This window comes from Phocoena sinus, chromosome 7, assembly GCF_008692025.1.
Source record: "Phocoena sinus isolate mPhoSin1 chromosome 7, mPhoSin1.pri, whole genome shotgun sequence".
NCBI lineage: Eukaryota > Metazoa > Chordata > Mammalia > Artiodactyla > Phocoenidae > Phocoena > Phocoena sinus.
Window position 1 is genome coordinate 59,154,703 of NC_045769.1, and position 22,940 is coordinate 59,177,642.

The 22,940-nt window shown below is 42.0% G+C and overlaps 1 protein-coding gene across 8 annotated transcripts in view; it reads left to right on the plus strand.

Annotated features, from left to right (window-relative positions):
* The window catches only part of WIPF1 (WAS/WASL interacting protein family member 1), a 115,751-nt gene that overhangs the window by 58,054 nt on the left and 34,757 nt on the right, over positions 1–22,940 (plus strand). For 2 of the 8 annotated variants that reach the window (XM_032637529.1, XM_032637528.1), the window contains exon 1: positions 22,538–22,721. The exons of the other annotated variants lie outside the window; for them this stretch is intronic. The gene's annotated coding sequence lies outside the window, so the exon portion shown is untranslated. Of the gene's footprint in view, positions 1–22,537; positions 22,722–22,940 lie in introns of those variants that run through there. 8 annotated transcript variants of the gene reach the window in all.

A 22,940-nucleotide genomic window follows, 5' to 3' on the forward strand; every position in this document is an offset into this window, starting at 1 on the left:
CCTTCCCTCTAGAACCTGGACCTCCTCCTGCCTTCCCCACCTCATTAATGGCACCCCCGTCTAATCAATCTCTGTGTCATGTTATTTCTCAAATAACATTCAGCATTACTCGATTCCATGTCCTCTTTTATGTTTCCTCTGCCTCTTCCCTGAATTATACCTTCAAAGCCTGTGGGCTGGACTAGTGCAGATAAGGTCTCCTGCCTTCCAAGACTCCAGCCCTTCCCCTCGCTGCCATCAGAGTGAGCTGATAAAGCACAACTTTGACCATGGCACCACTGCTTAAACGTCTTTCGTGGGCCAGGCACCTCCAGTTTGGGAGTTCAAATTCCTGAACACTGCCCGACCCCAGAATGCCTTTCCAGCCTCATCTCCCCAGGTCACCATGGTTCAGCCGCATCTGACCAGCAGCCTTACTCTCTCACTGCCTGGGAGGCTCCTCTCCTCCTCTACTCAGTAGACTGCGTTCAAGTACAAGCACAACTCCTGGCCAGCTCCTGTGTGAAGCCTTCCACATCCATCGCTCTGCCACCACCACAGCACCCGTGCACTCCTGTCACCACCCAGTCACGTGGATTATGATTGTTTGCTCACGTCTTCCTGCCCACCCCCCAAGAATGAATCCCTCGTTTCTTACCTTGGGACACTTCCCCCCCCTGCTACCCCAGCACCTAGCACAGCCCCTGGCCACAGTATCTTTTTAGTGAATGTTGGTCGGATGAGAAGGTAATAGATCAATGCTGAATATTTTAATGCTTGTGGGGGAAAAAATCTTATTATAGATTTAAACAAGGGTCTTAAGAACAGAGTAGTACTTAGATGTGAGCTTTTGCTTTTGTCCATAAAACAAGTTATTCTGACTTGATGTCAAAGATAAAATAGAATTTAGATCAGTAATGGTTTCCTTTTCAAATATTGTATGCTGTTTTTTTCCTTTATACTTTCACTCTGTTGCTTCTGTTAGGTTGTCAACCTGTTCTAAAGAAATGACTCATGGGGCAAGACAACTAGATTCTAGTTCTAACTCGAATACATTGCCCAGGTCCCTAACCTCTCTGAGCTTTGGTTACCTTATTTATAAACCAAAACAGTTTATTCACTGATCCCTAAAGTAATTTCCATTTATAAAATTTCGACAGCATTTTAAGGCTCCAGGGGCTTGAAGTTGGGGCCGGATGATCATAGGCTTAGTTTACTCTTGTTTGTAAGTGGCTCTTCTGAAATTTACTTTGGAGCCTAGAGTTTCGATATATACTCTGTTCTGACCCATTGAAGAAACCAAATTAAGATATAGCTTTTCTAAAACTGTGATATTCAGCGTTGGCAAGAGTACGGTGAATGGGGCATTCCTTTATGATGCCGGAGGAAATGTGAGCCTTCCCAATGTGTGTATGCACTGTGTATCAAGAGAGTTTAAATTGTTCAAACTGTTTGATCCAATACTTCTGTTTCTATAATTTATTCCATTGCATAATCCTAGCTGAGCACAAGAATCTGTATATAATGATATTGTTATTGGCACACTTATAAAAGGAAAGTAAGAGATAACTAGATGACCAGCAATAGAAGAATGTTAAATAAATTTTGATGTAGGATATCATGCAGTCATTAAAAATCAAAAATTGGTTTCCAAACTTACATACATCACAATCCTAATTTTAAGACATTTCATGTATGTACAAAGACCAGAAGGAAATAATCCAAAAAGTTAACACAATCCTAATTTTAAGACATTTCATGTATGTACCAAGGCCAGAAGGAAATAATCCAAAAAGTTAACAAATGTATATTTCTACCCAGTAGGATTATAGGTAATTGATCTTCTTTAAACTTATTTATGTTCACCAGTTTGCACAGTAGACTTTGGAATTTGGGGAAGACAATTACTTAAAATGTATTAAAGGCCTGTCAATGCAGAGCAGGGTTGTGGTTGCTGTAGAGTTCGACAGATGAGACAGTGTGACACCCGGTGTCTGGGAGCACCCACCTTGCAAGTGCTACAGACATATATGAACATCGTTTAGCGGCGATGGGGCCCGTACCATGAACAAGTGGCCGACCCTGAGCTTCGGTAGGATGGAGAAAAGGCCGTGGTTCGTACTTCTGAGATGCTGCTCTGCAGTGTCTGGGGGAACGTGGCAGCCCCACCTACAGGCACATACTCATTCTGAGCGAGTCCCAGCCAGCATGAGCATAACTGTTGCCCTCCCCACAGGCTCCCTCTGACCCGGAATCCTAGGAAGGGAAGACCTCTGAAACTTAGGAAGGACGTTTGAAATCCTAGGAGGGAAGCCATCTTCAACATGTCTGTTTTTGTTCTGGTGATTTATTTTTCATTTTTTTGTTGAAGTATAGTTGATTTACAATATTATGTTAGTTTCAAGTGTACAGCAAAGTGATTCAGTTATACATATACATGTGTGTATGTATATTCTTTTTCAGATTCTTTTCCATTATAGGTTATTACAAGATATTTTCCCTGTGCTATACAGTAGGTCCTTGTTGGTTATCTATTTTATATATAGTAATTTGTATATGTTAGTCCCAAACTCCTAATTTATCTCTCCCCCACCCCCACTCCCCCATCCCCTTTGGTAACCATAAGTTTGTTTTCTGCTTCTGTGAGTCTATTTCTGTTTTGTAAATAAGTTCATTTGCATCATTTTTTTAGATTCCACATATAAGTGATATCATATGATATTTGTCTTTCTCTGTCTGGCTTTACTTAATACGGTATGATAACCTCTGTGTCCATCCATGTTGCTGCAAATGGCATTATTTCATTCTTTTTTATGGCTGAGTAATATTCCATTGTATATATGTACCACATCTTCTTTCCATTCATCTGTCAATGGACACTTAGGTTGCTTCCATGTCTTGGCTATTGTAAATAGTGCTGCTGTGAACACTGGGGTGCATGTATCTTTTCGAATTAGAGTTTTCCCCAGATATATGCCCAGGAGTGGGATTGCAAGATTATATGGTAACTCTATTTTTAGTTTTTTAAGGATTGGTGTTTTTTTTTTTTTTTTTTTGTGGTACATGGGCCTCTCACCGTTGTGGCCTCTCCCATTGTGGAGCAGAGGCTCCGGACGCGCAGGCTCAGCGGCCATGGCTCACGGGCCTACCCGCTCTGCGGCACGTGGGATCCTCCCAGACCAGGGCACGAACCCGTGTCCCCTGCATCGGCAGGCGGACTCTCAACCACTGCGCCAACAGGGAAGCCCAAGGATTGGTGATTTTTTAAATGTGCTTTTATTAGACATTATTTTATCAATGAGCTCAGGATACAATATAGTATTATGCAAAAATAAGACACAATATGTACAAAGATAGGATATCATAGTATACATATCATGCATAAGTGATATATGCGTGTTATATATGGAAGTGTGACCTTACAGAGTAGACACTGTGGAAGCGCATTCTAGTGGGGTGGGGTTTGCAGACCAACTCTCCTTCTACCAAAGATAAGGTTCCCGAGAGCTGGAACAGCTTCCGGAGCTCATAGCAGTTCCTGGCACGTAGTAAGCCTTAAATGGTTCTTGAATTAATAAATATATACTTAAGTTACTGAGATTCATGAGTGGCACCAAGAAAAATGCTAATCTCGAGACAATAGGGGAGCAAGAAATAGACACTCTGTCAGGCCTCCCTAACAGAGGGACTTTATTGCAGGAAAGTCAATAAGGAAACAGGGCACCCAGGACTAGCCCCACAGGGAGACACATGTTGATTAGAAGCATGGACTCTGGGGCCAGGCCATTTGAGTTCAGGTTGTGTCTCTACCACTTAAAAGCTGTGTAGCCTTGGTCAAGTTACTTAATTCTCTGTGCTTCAGTGCCAACATCATCATCATCATCTACTTCATAAAATTATTGTGAAAATGATTGGATTAGTATTTGTAAAAGGGCCTGTAATGCTCCTTAACGTAAAGTGAGCGTGCAATGAATGTTAGCTAGTATTGTTGTTCTTCTTACTGTTAATACTGTTAAAATCGTTGAAGACGAGGATGCAGTTTAGGGACCTGAAAAACCATGATGTGCCAGGAGATGGATCATCTCCTCTCTCTTCATGTCCACTGCTTAACTGGCTCAGCTGTTCCTTTCTGTCTCTTGTCTGGTGCCATCAGCTGACTGCCCCTCCCTCTCCATGATTCCCAGTTCATCCTTCTGAGACTGGGAGGAACCTGACTGCCCTATGTGAGTAGAGTTTTTCATGCCCGGCCGGCTCAGTGTGCTCTCCAGCCTGAAGACTGGCCACTCCCCGCCAGGGACCTGCTCTCGTCCAGCTGGCCATGGCTAGGGTGGGTCTAGCTGCAGTTGGTCTCAGAAGGGGAACATAGGCACAAGGGAAGCACTTGTAATTATGGAATTTTAAATTATTCTGAAAAGAGGACTTTAGAATAAAGAAAGTGTTAAAAAAAAAGCTTAACACCGTTGAAGAGAGCCGTTGACCTCTGGCATTTTCCACCTAGTACCCCATTCATTTTCTAAGGCCCATTAGTCACTGGTAAGATCCAGAAAGGAAATTTATGTGACTAAGAACTGTGGAAATGAAACCTCAGAGACCTTTTTTGAATCCTTGCCCTCCTAAGTCATGCCCTTCCCTCCTCTGCATCAGTTCACATTGTAGCTCGTCTGCTTTCTGGGATCTTATTCAATTCTTTCTATGCCCACGGACCAGCCAAGAAAGCATCGTATGATGTGTAAACTACACATAGAGATGTTGATGGGCCTTTTAATTGTTTTCTAAAGCTGAATGATGCCTTTGGGAAAGCTCATAGGGAAGATACTAACATCACATGGTGTGCAATCTCATGGCGCACACTTCCTTCTCTCACTGTCACTGCCATGGACCCGCATCTTTTCACCACTCCCTGTATCCTCACGGTGATCAGACAACATTTCACTCCCTAGAAGTCGACCACTGCCCTTTAAGTCCCCCCTATCACTTGAGTCAAGTCTGATAGAAATGGCTCTTTGCTCCAATGCTTGTAGCTCCACAGGCAGCAGACAGCAGGAGACAAACCTTTAGGGGGTCACCGCTCACAGGCTGTGTAAGACCATTGTTTTTTCTGGGCCATCTCTCTTTTCCAGATGCCTATGATTTGATATTTCTTCTGGCCAGAGAATAGCACAGGAAAATGAACAGAAAGCATTCTGTCCTTTATTACTCAATGTGTTTTTACCAGAGAAGCCCAAAAGGTTATGTTGGGTTTTATGAGCTTCAGAGGATTGCTGACGGGTGTTCCACCTAGAAAGACAAATGTCGAAAACTGTAGCATGGAGCTGCTCTTGTGGGTGGGCTCCTGAGCTGAGACAAAATCTCTGCTTCCTGCGCCCAGCCTGAATATTGTGAAGGGGAAGGGAGAGCATCCTTTAAAATACTTTCATTGTCCCCACATGTGACCTGGGTACTAAAAGTTTTGAACTAAAAATCTTACTACCTAGTTGACGGTCAATGACACGTTTCTGATATTAAAATTCAATCACTTTTTCCTGTCTTCCTCTCGCAAAAATGAAAATCAAATAAAATAAATAAGCCTTCAGCTGTGAGATGAATTTCCTCAACTGATCAGAGCTGAAGGGCTTTTGGAACTTCCTTCACCCTATCAGCAAGAAAGACGTCAAAGTAGTGGTACAAAACCAGGATTGAAAAAACAATTTAAAGACTTTTGCTGACATATCTCATGATCTTTTCAAATGAAAGTTATTTGAAAATAAAAATAAGGATCTTTTTAAGATTTTGGTAGCAATCTCCATCTATTCTGTCAGAAAAGTAGCTGCTTTTACAGAAAATTCCAAATGGTTTTCAAAACCAAATATAAATGTGATCTTTGTTGTTGATGTGTTGGCTTAATTTGAAGAATATTTTTAAATGCTCAAAAGTTGAAAATTCAATATTGTTCATTTTAAAAGATTGTAGATGTATTTCAGCCTAATGTTGACAAAAAAAAAAAAAAAGTTTTAGGTGCCCTGCTCCTTTCTTAGCTCTGTAAGGACAGCATTGTGGAAGGAAAACCCATGGAAAGGCTTCAGTGATGGAGAGACCATATGTTAGAGTCTCAGAATGGCTTCTGATCTACTACTGGCTTCGGGGAGGGACGTCAGATTCTAGGGCCCACCGGTCTCATGGAGAGAATGGTGTGAAGTCCCCTTATATACATGTGAATCTGTGTGGGAAGCCACGTGGGGTGGGGTATCATCTCTTATTCCATCCTGGCCCCAGGATGGATAATCTTCCCCTTTCATTCCCTTTGGCATAGAACAAAATCACTGGATAATTGCTGACCCTCAGTTTTCCTGCGTGTGTGTGTGTGTGTGTGTGTGTGTGTGTGGTTATAGCCAAGGTAAACTGGTCTCTTGGGTTTATTTTGAGTTGAAAATTAGCTGAGCTGTTTGTTTCCTCTGAGCCATATACAGATGCTTTTTGAACTATCTTTGTGTTTGAGGGATTTTTTTTTTCATGGTATCAGCACACCACTTCCTCCAAGTCATTACTTCGAAACAGTTTTGCAGAGGGAGGTATTCCTGCCGGCAGTCAGCCTAGCCAAGCAAAGCGATGATTGAGGGATGGCAGCAAACCTTTACAGTCTATTTCATTTTTGTGTATGACTTCATGAAATGATTCCTCATCCACTAATTTTGGCAGACAGGGTGGGCTGTCACCTGACCTTACCAGTAGAAAACTGCATTTTGTTAATATCAGGCATTGGCTCCCCTGTTTGAATGATATTCAAAGTTTAGGCTAAAATAATGTCCTCAGATGACCCTTTACCTGCTCTCTCTTTCTGAGAATTCCATGGAACTCTCTTGAATGTGGGTTTCTACTTAATCTTTGATACGTCCGGGCTCTCTGGTTCTGATAAATTTTTAGAAACTGCAAGTTTGAGTAAAGCAATTCTTAACTTTCCTTTAATTATACTTTAAATATTATACTTTAATTTTTGGTTTTTTTTTGGATACGCCACATGGCATGCAAGATCTTAGTTCCCTGACCAGGGATCAAACCCACGCCCCCTGCAGTGGAAGCCTGGAGTCTTAACCACTGGACCACCAAGGAGGTCCTCAATATTTTAAAATAAATGACCTTTGAATACTTTGAAATGTTGATATGCAAACATATGCAAGTGCTTTTACTAACATGTTTTATAAATATTATTCCCTTTTCCATAAATTCATGAATTTCTTTTGTTATGAAGACAGTAATATTTTACATTATCTTACAAGTAAATTCTAAAGCTTTCAGTACTTTTATACTTATGCTGAGGAAAATAGAACTAGAGATTTTAAATATATTACCATGATAAACTTATAGTGATTTTATATTCCCAGATTTATGGATTAAAAAAAAAACGGATTTGACTTTCATCCAGTTCTGATTTTATATTTTTTAAAATGTAATTGCTTGCTTGTGTGTGGGAGGGAGTGGGAGGGGTTACACTTAAGGAAAATACCCACTGAGTTGACCCAGTCCTTCTGTGGACTTTATTTTTGTAAAAGCCCAAATGCTAGCAAAGCAATAACAGGTCCCAGTTACTTCCTAAGTAATATATATTGTACATTGCCTTTTACACTGTTTTTAAGTAATTGTTAATGAATCCAGGGTATAATATGTGTTGTTGTTCTCCATTGTTCAACCTTGTGCGTCTTTATGCCTATGAAGACTTTGAGATACCTCAACTTTATGTATCTCTCAGCGTTTCTGAGAAACTGTCATCTGTATTTGCAAGATATAGGGAGAGGGCGGAAAGCAAGGGAAGAAAACCTAATCTCCGCATTGGTGCATTAGAGGCTGAAGAGAATTCAGTAGGCACTACTGATGAAGAGTATTAGAAATGTGCCCCTACAGAGTATTTTGCACGAGGTAGGAGTAAACCCAGGACGACTAGAAAGTTCTGTACTGTACTTTGGAAAATAAAATTTCACACCGGTGATCTTCATATTGATTTTCCGTGAATTCCCTGCCAACGAGAGTTGGATCCGCAAAGCGTTTTCTGTGTGGTATTCAGTTCTGCTGAAGCTTTACTTGACTCTGGGCACAACTGTGTTTCACGTCTGAGTCCCTCATCTTGTGGTGGCTGAACCTGGGCATAATGATAGCAATCATTTTGTTTTCTCACTTGTTCAGAGACCCCAGATCTCGTCTCAAGGCCTGCTTTCTTTCAGTTCATTATGTGCCACCTCTGAAAACATTCACAGACCATTACTGTTCTTTCTGCACTCCTCAACCACTAGAATAAAGCAGACTGGAAAAGAAGTTCTTTCTTCCATTTCCCAGTTGGGTGAGACAGTCCCCAAGGGCTTTGGGACATTTTCTTAGTGCACTGAAGATAAGCCTGCTCTCTGAAGTGGAGGATTTGGGGTCCCCATCCTCCTGGAACTCTCACCTGGAGTTGGCAGGGAGCCTCTCCAGGTGAAATGAAAACAAGGCAGTGAACATAAACTCAATTTATGAATCCCTATTTCTCCTTAACTTTTAGGAGAGATGGTATTTTTAGGAAGTTTCTGGGGCATTTTTTCTGAATTTGTGTTCATTAAGTCTAGTGATATTTGAAATTGCACAAAAAAGCAGAGGCATTTATAAAAGAGAATTGTGTAGATCAATGCCATCTTTTTGAAATAGGCCTAAGTAGACTTGAAAACGAGCTGTAGAACCAATATAAAATGGAGACTCTGAAATTACGAGTACCCAGGTTTTCTCAACTATGACACAGAGTAAATTCTTTATTCTTAAATTACATTGAATTATCCCTCTATAAACAAAAAGAGCCACTTCATCTGTTGTGTTCCCTCTTTTACCAAGTAGCACTAACTGGGGAGAAGTTTATCTCACTTCACAATAGTAATGATAGCTGATGTTGCTGAGTGTTTAGCGTTGTGCCAGCATCTTCTAAGTCCAGGAGAGCAAACTGTACCAAGTAAGGAATAGCTCTTGACTTGGGAAGACACAGGTGGAAAGGAGACCGGAGAATGTCATTCCAGCCCAGGTCCTCCGGTGAATCATCAAATAGATAACTGTAGTTACTTTGAATGACTTAGGCTCAGAAAGGTTTTTAGCACCAAGTTTTCAATCAAAAAATTCTAAGTTAGATTTTACTTTTTTCAGAATATTTGCAGAATTACTAAGGAAAATGGCAAACATAACAGAAGCTTGGATGCTCATTAGGTCAGCCTAAATTACTCCTTAGTTCCTGGGAACTTTGGTCTTGTGAAAAATGGAATAAGGTCACTCAGGGTCATCATGGTTGTTTTCTGTACTCAGACTTTAGAGGTTTACACATGTCTGCATGTGTGTAGCATAAATCAGGGTATTCCTACTTCTGCTCTTGAGACAGGAAGAACCGTGGTCAGATGTGCCCGGATGTCCTGCTCCTTCCTCCCGGTATGGGATGGAAACATTTCTTAGACGTTGAACATTCTCAGAGGCTGCACAAAATTATCCACAGTTGCAATCTCAGGGAATTCTTTTGTAAATGTATATCTGTTGGGAGTAGGGGCGATTCTGGATTTATGAAATTTTATTTATAAACACACAGAAATGGTCACTGCTATCCACCCGGTCCCCCAATGGTCAGAACATTTTATTTTGTCTATGAAAAGTCATGGAGCTTTTAGGTGGTCTTCAAATTCAAAAGTGGAAGAAATAAGGGAAAAGATTAAAACCCTGTGCTTTAAAAAAAAAATCCAGATAACTAATGGAGAAAGATATACTAATAATGGAGAAGACAATAAATATATATAAAACATTGTTAACCTCATTAATAATCAAAGAAACGAAAATTAAAATGGCTCATACATACAATTTTGTTGTCTATCAAACTGGAACATTTTGAAAAGTGATACAAGCAATGTTGAAAAGATGAAATGGGTGCTAGTGAGAATATGAATGCAAAAACTAAGAAAACAGTATAACAACATGTATCAAGAGGAAAAAGGAAAGACTTCCTATCTTCCATTCTAGTAATTATACTCTAATAAATTTATCCTAAGGAAATAATCTGAAAGGACCACAAACATTTAGATACAAGTGTATTAATCATAGTAGGATTTGTAATAATAAATTGGATGCAGTTTAAATATCTAACAACGAAGAGTATTTACATAGGTAATGGAACATGTATAAAAATGAAATATGCAACTATTAAAATTGTGTTAGGATAATATTTAATAACACGGGGAAGTGTGAGAAAGGAGAGTGTGAAACTATATATATACAGGATGATTCCATTTCAGATGCACACACAGAGAGGAAAAAAGACTGGAAGGAAATTCCAAAATGGTAACTGGTTTTCTCTGAGTACTAATGGGCCACTTTAAAACTTATATTATTCCTATTTTCTAAACTTTTCATGTATGACTTTTTCATAAGAAAATATATATATATTTAAGTGAAGGAAGAAAACTATAAAAAGTAGGAGAAACTTAAGAAAGTTTACCCTAGACAGTGTGACTGTACTGTACAGCATCTCCCTCCAACCAAATGGCTTCCTTTCTCTCAACAAAATGTCCACTAACTCAATGTCGTTTGGGTTAACAACTCCTCTGTCTTTAAAGATAAAAGGCAACAAGTCGATTTCCTCCTGACATCTTGATGAGGTCATCTTACCCTGTGGAGGGGAATTATGACTTCTGGGTAAGAAGTACTTAGGGACAGGAGCCCCTTATGTCCTGAGTGCGGTCAAGGGAAAGTGTAGGGCCGGCTTGGGGATGGGGCAGAGGCTGAGGCTGAGGCTGGCGCAGCAGAGAATCGTGAAGCCCTCTCCCATGCATCACTTCTGAGTCCTCTCCCTTGAAGAATTGGAACTAAAGTTTTCGTTTAGTCATGTTATGAATTAAATAGACTTTTGTGGGCTGGCCTGGCAGTGCGCCCTCAAGTACGTTTGTATGGAAATGGTTCTCAAATCGAAATGATTACCCCAGGACTTTGGTGCACTATACGTTTACACTAGAGTCTGCCTGAATTAGCCCTTCCTCTGGCAGTGACCTGGGTACTCTGTAACACCTGTGCGGCACGGAACGGGGGGTAAATTGTTTTCCTTCCATCACATCATCAACTCAGATACGAACGTGAGCTCTGTGAGGGTGGAGATCACTGTGTGATCTCACCTGTCTGATCCCTGTGGCGTCCACGACACCTAAAACAGCACTTGGCACACAGTGGATACTGAGTGTTGAGTGACTGCCTGGGAGCCCTCGCAGCGTTCCGGCTCCCTAGTCAGCCGTGAGGTCAGAGACAGGTACATGGGGAGAGCAGGTAAAAGATCATCGAAGATTGATTCCTAGGAAGTAGTCTTCTTTGTGCGTTTTTCTTTCTGGTTGGAGAAGACTGGCCAGGAGGTTGAGCATGGGGCCAGAGGAGCTGGAGTTGGAGAAGCGACTCTGGAAGGAAGCAGCTGTGATGACCGAGAGGGGCGGTGGCCGGGCTGGGAGGAGCTGTGGCCCCGGCAGCCATTATGCTTGACCTTAGCCGTGGAACCCAGACAGCTACATATTTGCCTTGTTCGACAGAGCTGCCACCCCAAAGCCAAGAGTAACACCCAGATTGGGTTCTGTTTAATTGCTGTTTAGTCTTATTTTGTTTTTTATTTCTTAATGGTTGTAGGTAAGGGTGAGGGAGAAACCAGTTTGATTTTTTTTAACTATGTCCATTTACCTTCCTGAGGATGTCCTATAAAACATAAAGCACATGTGGTTTTTACACCTCAAGTCTTTGTGGTTTGCTCTTCTCAAACTAGTCAATATTTAAACATAGTCCTGGAGTTGCTTTTTACGTAAGCCATCATTCTGTCCATTCTGTTGGAATGGTTCTCAAACAGGATGAAATGATCCAAGACTGAATTAAGCAGCTTCCATGCAGCAGGGAAAGAGTCATTTAGTCAGCACTGAGCAAAAACAAAAAAACCCAATAAAGCAAAACACACACACAAAATGGTAGAGCAGATCACCTTGTGGTCGCACCTCTTCTGATCTCTTGCCCCTGGACCTATATTTGGAGTTGAGGGAACAGCGGGAGGCATTTCCGTCATCTGATAGGACGGCCATCCCTTTAGAGACAACCTGGAGGTGTTTTTCCAACAGTCTGTTTTCCCAGTCAGTCATTTGGAGATTCCAGAGCAGCCAAATGGGAGGCGGAAAGTTCTTGAAGTGGCAAAATCGGATGGAATCTGGGGTCATTCGAGTAGAACAAATTGTTTCAGCCAAGCCACTGAGAGAAGCAGGGCCTGCTGAGAAACAGGGGCAAGAAGCACCACATGCAGCTGTGACCGTTGGGAAACAAAGTGTGAGATTCCCTCCCAGGATTATAGGTGAGCAGCTGTGACGGTCCCCGTGGGTTCCTCTCTTTATTTCCCAGGCTGGACAAGCAGAGCCATCAAACTACCGTGCCTGACTTTAAAGGAGCTCAGTCAGGGGTATGCACAGAAGCGGTGGCTTGCAGCCCTGTCTGACCCCGGGCTCACTTTGAATAACAGTATTTTCTAATGCCCCCTTCACAAGCTTCAGTGAACCTTCACCGGGGAAATAATCTGACCTCACACATCATGTCCCCCCAGATCCATGTAATCTTTATCTGTAATTAAAAAGAGAAATGAAAGGAATGTAATTTATTATAAAATAACTTCAATTTGTAAGTGGTCGGGTACAACTGATTAGCAAATGGGTTTGCAGCTACACTGATAATCACTGTGAGTGGGACAGCTGTAACTGCAGGCTAATTTGGGTAAGAGAGACTTAGGTACCGCAAGTGGCGATACCTTGGGACACATTTTTCAGCAGAGGTGAGCAACTCTGGGTAAAAAGCTGAGCAAAACATAGTATTTCATTTATATGACAGTTGCATTACTGGAAAATTCAGGGACTAATACAGCAGTGCAATAATTACTTTGAATTGTGTGTAAAATGGAGTTAAGTTCTCGGCTCAGATAACTAAGCAGTTTTTTCACCTACAGCAGTGTCCAACAGGACCTCTGTAGGTTATGCGGGTCAATTCTTTATTGAGTGGGACAGTCTGGTACATTGCAGGTTGTCTAGCATCCTTGGTCTGAATCCCAGACGGGCCCTCCCTGTTGTGACACCCACAAACACCCCCATTTCCTGTCCCCGTGCAGAGGATCTGGGTCTGCTTCTCCACATAGCAGCTGCACTAGCCTGGCGCAGCTTCTTTGGAGTCAGGGGGCACCAGGGGGAGTCTCGGGTCAGTGAGCCCTTCCTTCAGGCTTCAGATGAGTGCCATCAGGCCCAAAGGTGCAGAGCTGGATAGAGCCTTTTTTCCTGAGAAGCCCAGGGAAGGGCTTTCTTGTCCACATGGTTCTATTCTCCAGCAGGAGACACTGAGTAACCAGCCATATGGCTGGAGAGAAGACTGAACAGGGAACAATATAGCTGTTGTCCCCACCCCAGAAATCATTATAGAGACCCCATCCTGGGCTTCATACCTAATGATTAGCAACCAGATTAGCAGCCAGAAGGAACACACAGCTATCCATATTCCAGCAGCTTCTCCCTGGGTGTGTGTGCAAGCAGATACATGGCAGGATGTAAAAACAGGGCTTTCCACCCATTGGCCCCTTGAGTCGTAAGAAACATTTTTCTATATCTCACGTGGTTTTTTCCCCTGGGGGGCCACTTGTATTGAATGTTGGTGACCACCTGGGAAATGTATGCATTTTAATCAAATCATTTAGGATAAGACGGGGCTCCTTCCCACCAGGCCCTCACCATCTAGAGAAGCGTTGTCCAGTGTGGTAGCGGTTCTTGAGCATTTGAAATGTCACCCATAGTAAAATACACACCTGTTTTTGAAGACTTAATAGGAAAAAAGAGTGCAAAATGCCTAATTAATAGGTTTTTTAATGTGAGTACATGTTGTAATGATATTTTTGAAATAGGGTGTTAAATAAAATGTTATTAGTATTTCACTTTCTTTCTTTTTAATGTAGCTAGTAGAAAATATAGAACTGCACATATAGCTCAAATTATTTCTACTACACAGTGCTGATCTAGGAGGAGCGTTGCTTTCTTTTGTTCTTTGGTTGGTTGGTTGGAAATTAGATTTTTGCTTTTTTGTTGCCATTAAGAGGGTCTCCAATTTTGAGTTGAATGCTTTTCTAGGAAGAGCTACTTGGGTTCTGAATCAGTATAAGGGAGCCCTCAGTCTCTGTCCCATTTCATCTATCAACCAAAGAGATCATTATGAGGAGAAAAAGGTAACTTCGGTAACTCCCAGGTCTGAGCATGATTATAACAGAGTGAGCAAACCCCTTTAACAGCCTCTAGTGGATGAAGAAGGGAGTGAGCCTCGAGTCATTTTTATTTTACTGTTTAAACTTTTTATTACAGAAACATTTCAAATGTATATGAAAAGTAGTCAGAACATTATATCAAACTGCCACGTATGCCTCACGCAGCTTCAAGAATGATTATCTCTGGCCAATTTTGTTTTCTTTAAACCTTTAGCTATTTTCCCCCTTTTTCACTTCAGGGCAAACCTAGACATCATACCTTTCCATCCACAAATATTTCAGTATGTATCTCGAAAAATTTAAGGACTCTTTGTAAAAAACAACATAACCTCAATAACATTATCATACTTAAAAATTAGCAATAATCTTTTATTTATTTTTTTGTGTGTGTGGTACGCGGGCCTCTCACTGTTGTGGCCCCTCCCATTGCGGAGCACAGGCTCCGGACGCGCAGGCTCAGTGGCCATGGCTCATGGGCCCAGCCGCTTCGCGGCACGTGGGATCTTCCCGGACCGGGGCACGAACCCGTGTCCCCTACATCGGCAGGCGGACTCTCAACCGCTGCGCCACCAGGGAAGCCCTGATTCAGTTTTATATATTTATGTACATATTCTTTTTCATATTCTTTTCCATTTTGGTATATTACAGGATATTGAATATAGTTCCCTGTGCTATAAGATAGGACCTTGTTTTTTATTTTATATATAATAGTTTGTATCTGCTGATCCCAAACTCCTGATTATCCCTCCCCAACCCTCTTCCCCCTTGGGTAACCATAAGTTTGTTTTCTATGTCTGTGAGTCTGTTTCTGTTTTGTAAATAAGTTCATTTGTGTCATTTTTAAAAGATTCCACACATAAGTGATATGATATTTGTCTTTCTCTGACTTAATTCACTTAGTATGATAATCTCTAGGTCCATCCAAGTTGCTACAGGTGGCATCGTTTCATTCTTTTTTATGGCTGAGTAGTATTCCATTGTGTATACATACCACATCTTCTTCATCCATTCCTCTGTCACTGGACACTTAGGTTGCTTCCATGTCTTGACTATTGTAAAGAGTGCTGCTGTGAACATTGGGGTGCATGTATCTTTTTGAATTAGAGTTTTCTCCAGATATATGCCCAGGAGTGGGATATAGTAGTGTGTATCTGTTAATCCCAAACTCCTAATTTATCCGTTAGTCTCAGGCTCCTCTCACAGCTTGTTCACTGCACGGGCTTCATTCTCAGTCTCCGTGTGTGTACAGTGTGGCTGTCATACCGCCAGTCCCGGCCCCACACATCTTAGAAAAAGTCTCATTGCATCTCCTTGGTACGAAGTAGTCATATGCTCATCTCTGAACCAATCACTGCAGCCAGGGAACCGCAGGCTCTAAGTGGCCAGGGCTGGTCACTTTCCATTCCTGGAGCCCGGGTAGAGTTAGCCCAACTGAAGCCAGAAGAGCAGGGGTAGAGATCAGTGGATGTCTCTCTCCCCAGATCTGAGGCTCTACTGTAATTCAGAAGAATGGCTGCTGGACAGCCCCAAAGCAACCAGTGTATACTCTATTTACCTATGCAACACACATCTTCCCACACATACAGTTTCAAAAATGCTCCCACATAATAAATCGCACTCACCCTCCTCCCCAAAATAGGTGGCCAATCCAGGTCCAAGTCCAGCGCCGAGTGCATGCTTTCCACAGTCTCATCCGTCAGTGCTGAATGTAGTATCTCACGGTCCAGTGCTAAATTATAAATTTAACACCCAGTATACAATGGTGGAGGGAGAGCAGTAGAAGAATTTCACAATTAAACTTCCATTTGGGAAAGGAGCGGAGACATTGCTCTCCTGTACTCTAGCATATTTTATAACCCACTGAACAGATTCTAGCTGTGTGGCAACAGAACGAGGACTTTGGTCATCCAGTGGCTTAACCTCCTGCTCTCTGGGTGGGTCTTCCTTATCTGTTGCCTTCAGAGCCGTCTCTAAGAGCAGGGCTGCACCTGTTCCATGGCCTACATACACCCTGTTCTCCTGGCTTCGGGGATCTAGGGATTGACTTAGGATTTGAGCAATCATAAACTGTTTTCGACCATTCTGGGGCTTTATCCTCTAGTACTTAAAAACGTGGTAGGATTCTCTAATGCCTGAACTCCATGGGCTAGTGAACAAAACTCAGGATTGCGTTGAGTCGTACTCTCTGAATGTGAAGCCAAGCCTGGGCATTTCTGTCTCCCAGCAAATGAACCATCCTCTGCTCCCAAATTTTGTGGCCTCTGATTAGGTACAGTTTGAAACAGTGGCCTGAGGTGGTGAAGCCACTAATAATTTACTCCTCGCTCCTGAGATGGAAACCAGTGTATCACAATGAATGTAACGGGCCTTCTGCTCAGATGAGAGACCACAGTCTCTTTGGAGAGACGATGGGGAATCAGGCTTCTCCTAGGTTTCAAGCTTCTTTCCTGATATTGTTCTTACCGTCTGGCCTTGCTCTATCTAATGTTAGCATAGTGTTGAGAATTTGGGTTTTTAAACCCACAAAGCTCCAGATTATTTGACTCTTCAACCATCTTGGTTGCACCTCACAGGAAAAAAAAAAAGGCCTCTATTAACAAAGCCCTTTTACCCTGCTTCTGGGCTTCCAATCAGTTTCATCCTATGTTTATCTCTTTCCTGTGGCTCTCACTGAAGGCTGCAAGTAGCCGACACACTCCAACCTTCTAAATTTCATCTCCAAATCCTTTAACGGTGCACCTTCAGGAGGCTCGTGGTCTTAGACCCAGGATTCAATAGGTGGCACCATAACCAGCAGTGTTGCCATCACACAGCCAGGATGGTCAACCTCCTAGCGCAGGAGAGCCTGCACTAGCTGTCGTCCAACCTTAAATCAGCCAGTTGCACATTTTAGGGTTAATCACATTCAACATTCACTTCTAGTACTGATTTCTGTATCACATAAGAGTGTTTGTATTGCCAGTGATAGAAAACCTGATCACACTAGCTTACACAAAATAGAGAATTTATTTGCTAGTGTAAGTTAAAAGTCCAAAATAGAGCTAGCTTCAGGTATAGATGGATTCAGCCAACAACGTCAACAGCTGGGTTTTCTCCATCCCCAGCTCCCCACTTTGTTGGTCTCATTTTCAAACCCCATGCGGGTGAGAGGATGAGTGAGCCAATTCCAGCCCCTCCATCTTCACAGATCCAACTCCAGTCTCACCCCTCAGGAAGAGTCCTCTCCTCTGGCCACAAATTCCCTTGGTTCTGATGAGGTCACAGGCCATCGCCAGAAAAGTCTCTGGGGCCACATGAATGCAAGGATCCTATGAGCCAGCTCTTCGTGTATCTGGAATGGGAGTGAATTCCTCTGGACCCACAGGGTCTGGGAAGGAGGGAGGGAGGGAGGGAGGGAGGGAGGGATGCGTCTCCAAACGAAAACGGAAGGACATCATTGTAAGTGGGGTCAGTGGAGGCTGAGCTGCCAAAACATAAGGAAATGTATTGCAAATATTTCCCCAAGTAAAATTATACCAATTTATATTAGCAGGACATAGAATAGTACAAAATTTGTTTTTAATTTCTCTGTTTCTGAGATTATTTTTAAATGATCATCCCCCTATGTAGCTGTACTGATAAGTTTATGGGGAAGAAGTTAATTCCTTTGTTTCTGCTCTTTTAAATCACATAATTCCCATATTTTAACAAGTTGCACGTAGAATTTCTCTTACAATAAATGCATACATTTAATTTGGTACGGTTTCCTTTTCCCCCGAAAAAGCTATAAGGGGGGTATTTTGCTATTGAAGAAGGTGGTGTTTTAGAATGGAAGGAATACAGTATTCTAAAATATGTTTCTACTAACAGGGAAATACTGAACCATAATAGGTAGTCATGGAAACACAACTTGAAAAACCAGAATTATAAAAAACAATTGTTCTTATATTTTATACATGTCACTGTTGCCCTTATTCAGTCTCTGTTGATTTGGGGTCACCATAGGAGGGTCGTTGGCTGTGATTCTTTACGGCTTTACCCAGACTGGTGAGAACCACCGTGTTGTACTATAATCTCTGTCCGTCCTTCATTTTCTGTTTCTGTAGATTAACATGGAGGATTCTTCATCTGATTGGTCCGGAGACTGTTGATTAGTGTTTTACTCTGTCATTAGGCTGGGACTGGTCTATGTATTGAATAGGGTGATATACGCATTTAAAATTCTCTTTGAAGTCCAGGATTGTAATTATCTTTATTCGCCTCGGGGTCTCAATCCACTTTTCTTCGGCCTTTGATTATAATAACATCCCCAACAGCAACACAAACCCTACCCTCAACTGCTTCCCTCCACATCACAGCCTTCTCTCTACCCCTCTTCCTTCCACCTCTTCTTATGCTGATAGAGAGGAATTAAGTGAAATCCTCCTCTGAACTTAAAATGAGGCTTAAGGCCATAATGACACTGGACCATGGAGAGAGAGACCGGGCTTCTGGCACCAGCTCTGCTGCTGCCTGCTGTGTGACAGAGGCAGGTCACTTAACCTCTCTGGACCCCCGTTTCCTCTTCTGTAAATGATGGTGTGGACTCTGATCTCTGCAGTCTCATTCGTCCCTAAAATTCCTTATTCGGAGAAACTGACGCAGATCTGGGAACACCTGGGCACAGAGGAAGGGCAGAAAGCGCTTTCACATCCAACACCTACACCCACTGTGGAGGGTGGCCTCCGAGGCCGCTTTGTCAGTGATGCAGTTGGAACCGCCCCCCACCCACCATGTGATCTCACCTTTGTCTCCATCTTTTCCTGCCTTATTTCCTTTATCTTTTAATTTCTTCCCCTTCCTTTCCGATTGGATTATTTGTTTTTAACTTTCCTGACCCGTTTTTCTCTTCCCCACTGCCCAGTGACATGAGCCACTTGCACTGCATGAGACTCTGCACACATTGCCAAGCCCCCCGGTTGGCTAAAGGGTTTACTGCTCATCTCCAGTGTCCTTTCCCTGGCAGATTTCCCTTTAACCTAAGCCTTCCCAAGAAGAAAGTGCAAGTCTAGCCTTGGCATTCCTTAGTCACTGCTTTAGGGGGAACAGCCTTAGGCTCTTAAACGAATGTTATGTTCTGGTAGAATTTTTAAGAGAGATTGATTTTCTTTTTCATTCAACAAATAATATTTATTGAGCACCTACCAGGAGTCAGATGCTGTTCTAGATGCTGAGGCGACGGCAGGACACAAGGTCCTATGGAGCTTGAATTCTAGTGGGGAGGGGATGTACAAGTAAATGAACAATTAAATGAAAAAATGTCAGGTGGTGACATGTGCAATGTATAAAAGAAAATGGGAGTAGAGATGGGACATGAGAGGGGGCATTTTTGCTGACAACTGGAGAATGAAAAGGAACCGGGGAGGTGAGTGTACCAGGTGAGAGGGCTTACAAGTGTCAGGGCCAGGATGCAAATGAGCTTGTGCATTTAAGGAACAGAAAGACCTGGAAGGAAATTAGCAAGAGGGAGTTTACTTGAGATGAGGTCAGAGAGCTGGGTGTGCGGGGGGACGCAGACCTTGTGGGTCCTTGTGAGCCTAGGCAGAGCTTGGATTTTTAAAGTGAAATGAGAAACCATTGGAGGGTTTTAAACAGGGAGGAACATTATCTGATTTATGTCCTGTGGTGCATAGTGGACACCTCATAAATGGATCCAAAGTTGACTGTGCTTACAAGTTCTCATTAAAGATGAAATAGACCCAAACCCTAGACCAACTCCTCCCTTGTGTGTCTCACAGGCTCCAGACTTCTAAGTGACATACCCCCTTCTAGTTGAGTTTTTCCTAATGGGTGAGAATAGTCATGAACTGTAGTGTCCTAGGGTGTGTGTATGTGTGTGTGTTTGGGGCACATTACTTATTAGAGAACTTCAAAGTGATTCTGTAAATACATAGAGAAATCACCCTATTGCCCATGTTCTCTTTTTAGACCCAACTATAGTTAGACTTCCCCAAAGAGTCACTCAGGCATTTATTTACCTGGTAGGTGATCAAGTTCTGTGTTTTCCCGAGGTTAGTGGAGAGCGAAGGAGATAATAGCTGCAGGCCTCCACCTCTGTCCAGCCTCAGGCCTGCATGTATTTATTCGTGTATTGAGTGTCCCTTGGACTCCAGGCCCTATGTTAGTTGAGAAGAATAAAGTCTGTACCATCAAGTGGCACCAGGCAAAGTAGAAGACTCTAGGTCACTAATCCTTGGAAGCTCCACTTCTAGGAATTCTGCCATGGCTTGGCATCATGAAACTGCTTGTGAGGCTAGACTCGTATCTCAAAGAGTTGAGAGTTAAAAGAACCTTGGACGTCAGCTATCCCAGTACTTCTCCAAAATGTGCCTCTGTTTTTCATTCTTTCAGCTGATACCGTTTTCTCAGAGGTACATGGTGTGTGTCACAAATATAAGTCTGAACCTTTCAGGTGGATTGAGAAAAAAGTATGAGCGATTTCAGATTTTTATACACTTCTCAAGCTTTCGGTATAATATTTTTTGCCTATATTCCATTGCCTACCCACCTCTTAGAGTCCTTTGAGAGTGAGGAATCTGAGTTTCCTCCTTGTGTACTCATCATCTCTGTGCTTCTGTCAAGCATCCTCTGGGAGAGTTATTGTCACCCCATTAAGTGTGGCGGACGGAAACGAAACATTTTGGCTTAGAAAGCTCTGATCTTCAGCTGACTTGAGCTGTACAGGCTTACTTCGGAGATACTGAAGATTCCATTCCAGGCTACTGCCATAAAGCAAATACCGCAATAAAGCAAGTCACACCGATATTTTCGGTTTCCCAGTGCATGTACAAGTTACGCTTATACTCTACTGTAGGCTATTAAGTGTGCAGTAGTATCATGTCTAAAAAAAATGTACATACCTTAATTAAAAACGACTTTATTGCTATTGTAAATCAACTATACCTCAATTTTAAAAAACTTCATTCAAGTGGTAATCACCATCTGAGCCTTCAGCGAGTCGTGGTAGTAACATCAAAGATCAGTAATCACAGATCACCATAACCAATATAATGATAATGAAGAAGTTGGAAATGTTGCTTGAATTATCAAAATGAGACACAAGGTGAGCAAGTACTTTGGGAAAAATGGCGCCAATAGACTTGCGTGACTCAGGGTTGGCACAGACCTTCAATTTGTTAAAAAATAATAAAATGTACAATCTGAAAAAAAAGAAAGGCTTGACACTAAATGTAAAGAGACACATTGAACCAAATAACCACACTAACCCATATTCTACCTTATAATGAGGTTTGGAGGAAGAAAGCCAAAACCAATAAAGTGCCAGTGATTTTTATAACTTTGCTCAATACAAACAGTAGAAGTGAAAACAAACAAATATCAAGAGCCATAATGGATAGAATATTAAAATGGGCATTTGTGTGTGTGAATATTTATGACTTTTGTTAGAAAGTCCTTAGACATACTTAATCCCTGAAGACCATAATCTCAAGAGAATAAATTACTTCCATAGAGCCAAACCAGTGATGGGCCAAGGTTTAAAAATTCCACGTTCCAAACAGTTTAAAGAGAGAGACAGGATTTAATGAGAGTTTGTGGGACTACAAAGAGATGCACTGAAGTTATTAACCAAATTATTTGAAATGCCTTGAAAGTAAGAGTTTTCTCAGTGTAATATGAATTTTAAATAAATACAATTTTGGTACTTTAAAAAAAATAAAAAAATAAAATAAAATGTAATATCTGCAAAGCACAATAAAGCGAAGCACAATAAAATGAGTTTGCCTGTATATCATTTATCCCGACCTGGGCACCAAAATCACGTTTCAAAACTCATTTGCCTTCCTACACCTGACTAGCTCTCTTCACCTGCATTTATAACTTACTCCCTACCCCGCTCTGTAGATGAGGAAGGATCACTTATGTTATTTATTAGTGCTGCTTAGAGCTTCTAGTTCTTGAGTGACTCTTTCCCTTAATCCTAAATGTTATCATCAATATCGAGAGTGATGCTTTAAAATGGAATTTCTTGAAGGAATCTCACGTTCCGTGAGCAGGTGTTTTTGTGGAGGTGTCTAGAATAAAGTTGGGCTGTTGACCAGATGGAGGTGCTCATCTCCTCTTGTCCCTCTTGTCTCCTCTTGTACCAAAAGGTATGTTACACCTGGTGGGAAGGAGAAACAACGAATTTTCCAAATTTAGGGGTTTCTTCTTGCTTGCTTCTGAAGTAAAGCCTATCTAGCCTTTTTCTGCATAAAAGGAGGAACAAGCAACAAATTAATCAGCAGGAAGTGAATAACCACAGAAGGATGTTTGCCTCTGACTCAGTGTGTCACATTTAACGAGAGGCCAGAGCTTGTCCAAAATGGCTGTCCAAAAACGACCCCACGTTTGCGTTAGAAGATGATGCCTTTCTCAGGGACGGTTTTCTCTCTCATATCTTACTTGCTCCCTGTCTGCCTGTGTCCCTGATCATGCCTTCCTGCAGTAGCCTTTAACGGTAAGAAAGATTATATTCAAACTAAATGTATTTCCTTTATTCAGTTAGAGGGAAGGACTCGATGGCTTTTGGTGGACCATAGTATGTTGAGATAAAGTTGTTTAATTTTTCAGTAGAGTACCATGTGGTCGAGTCCTGTTGCACACAGGACTAGTTTCACTGGTATAGTGATTGTGGGCAATTTAGGACTTGCGTTTTGAACCAAAATGTAAGCGAGAT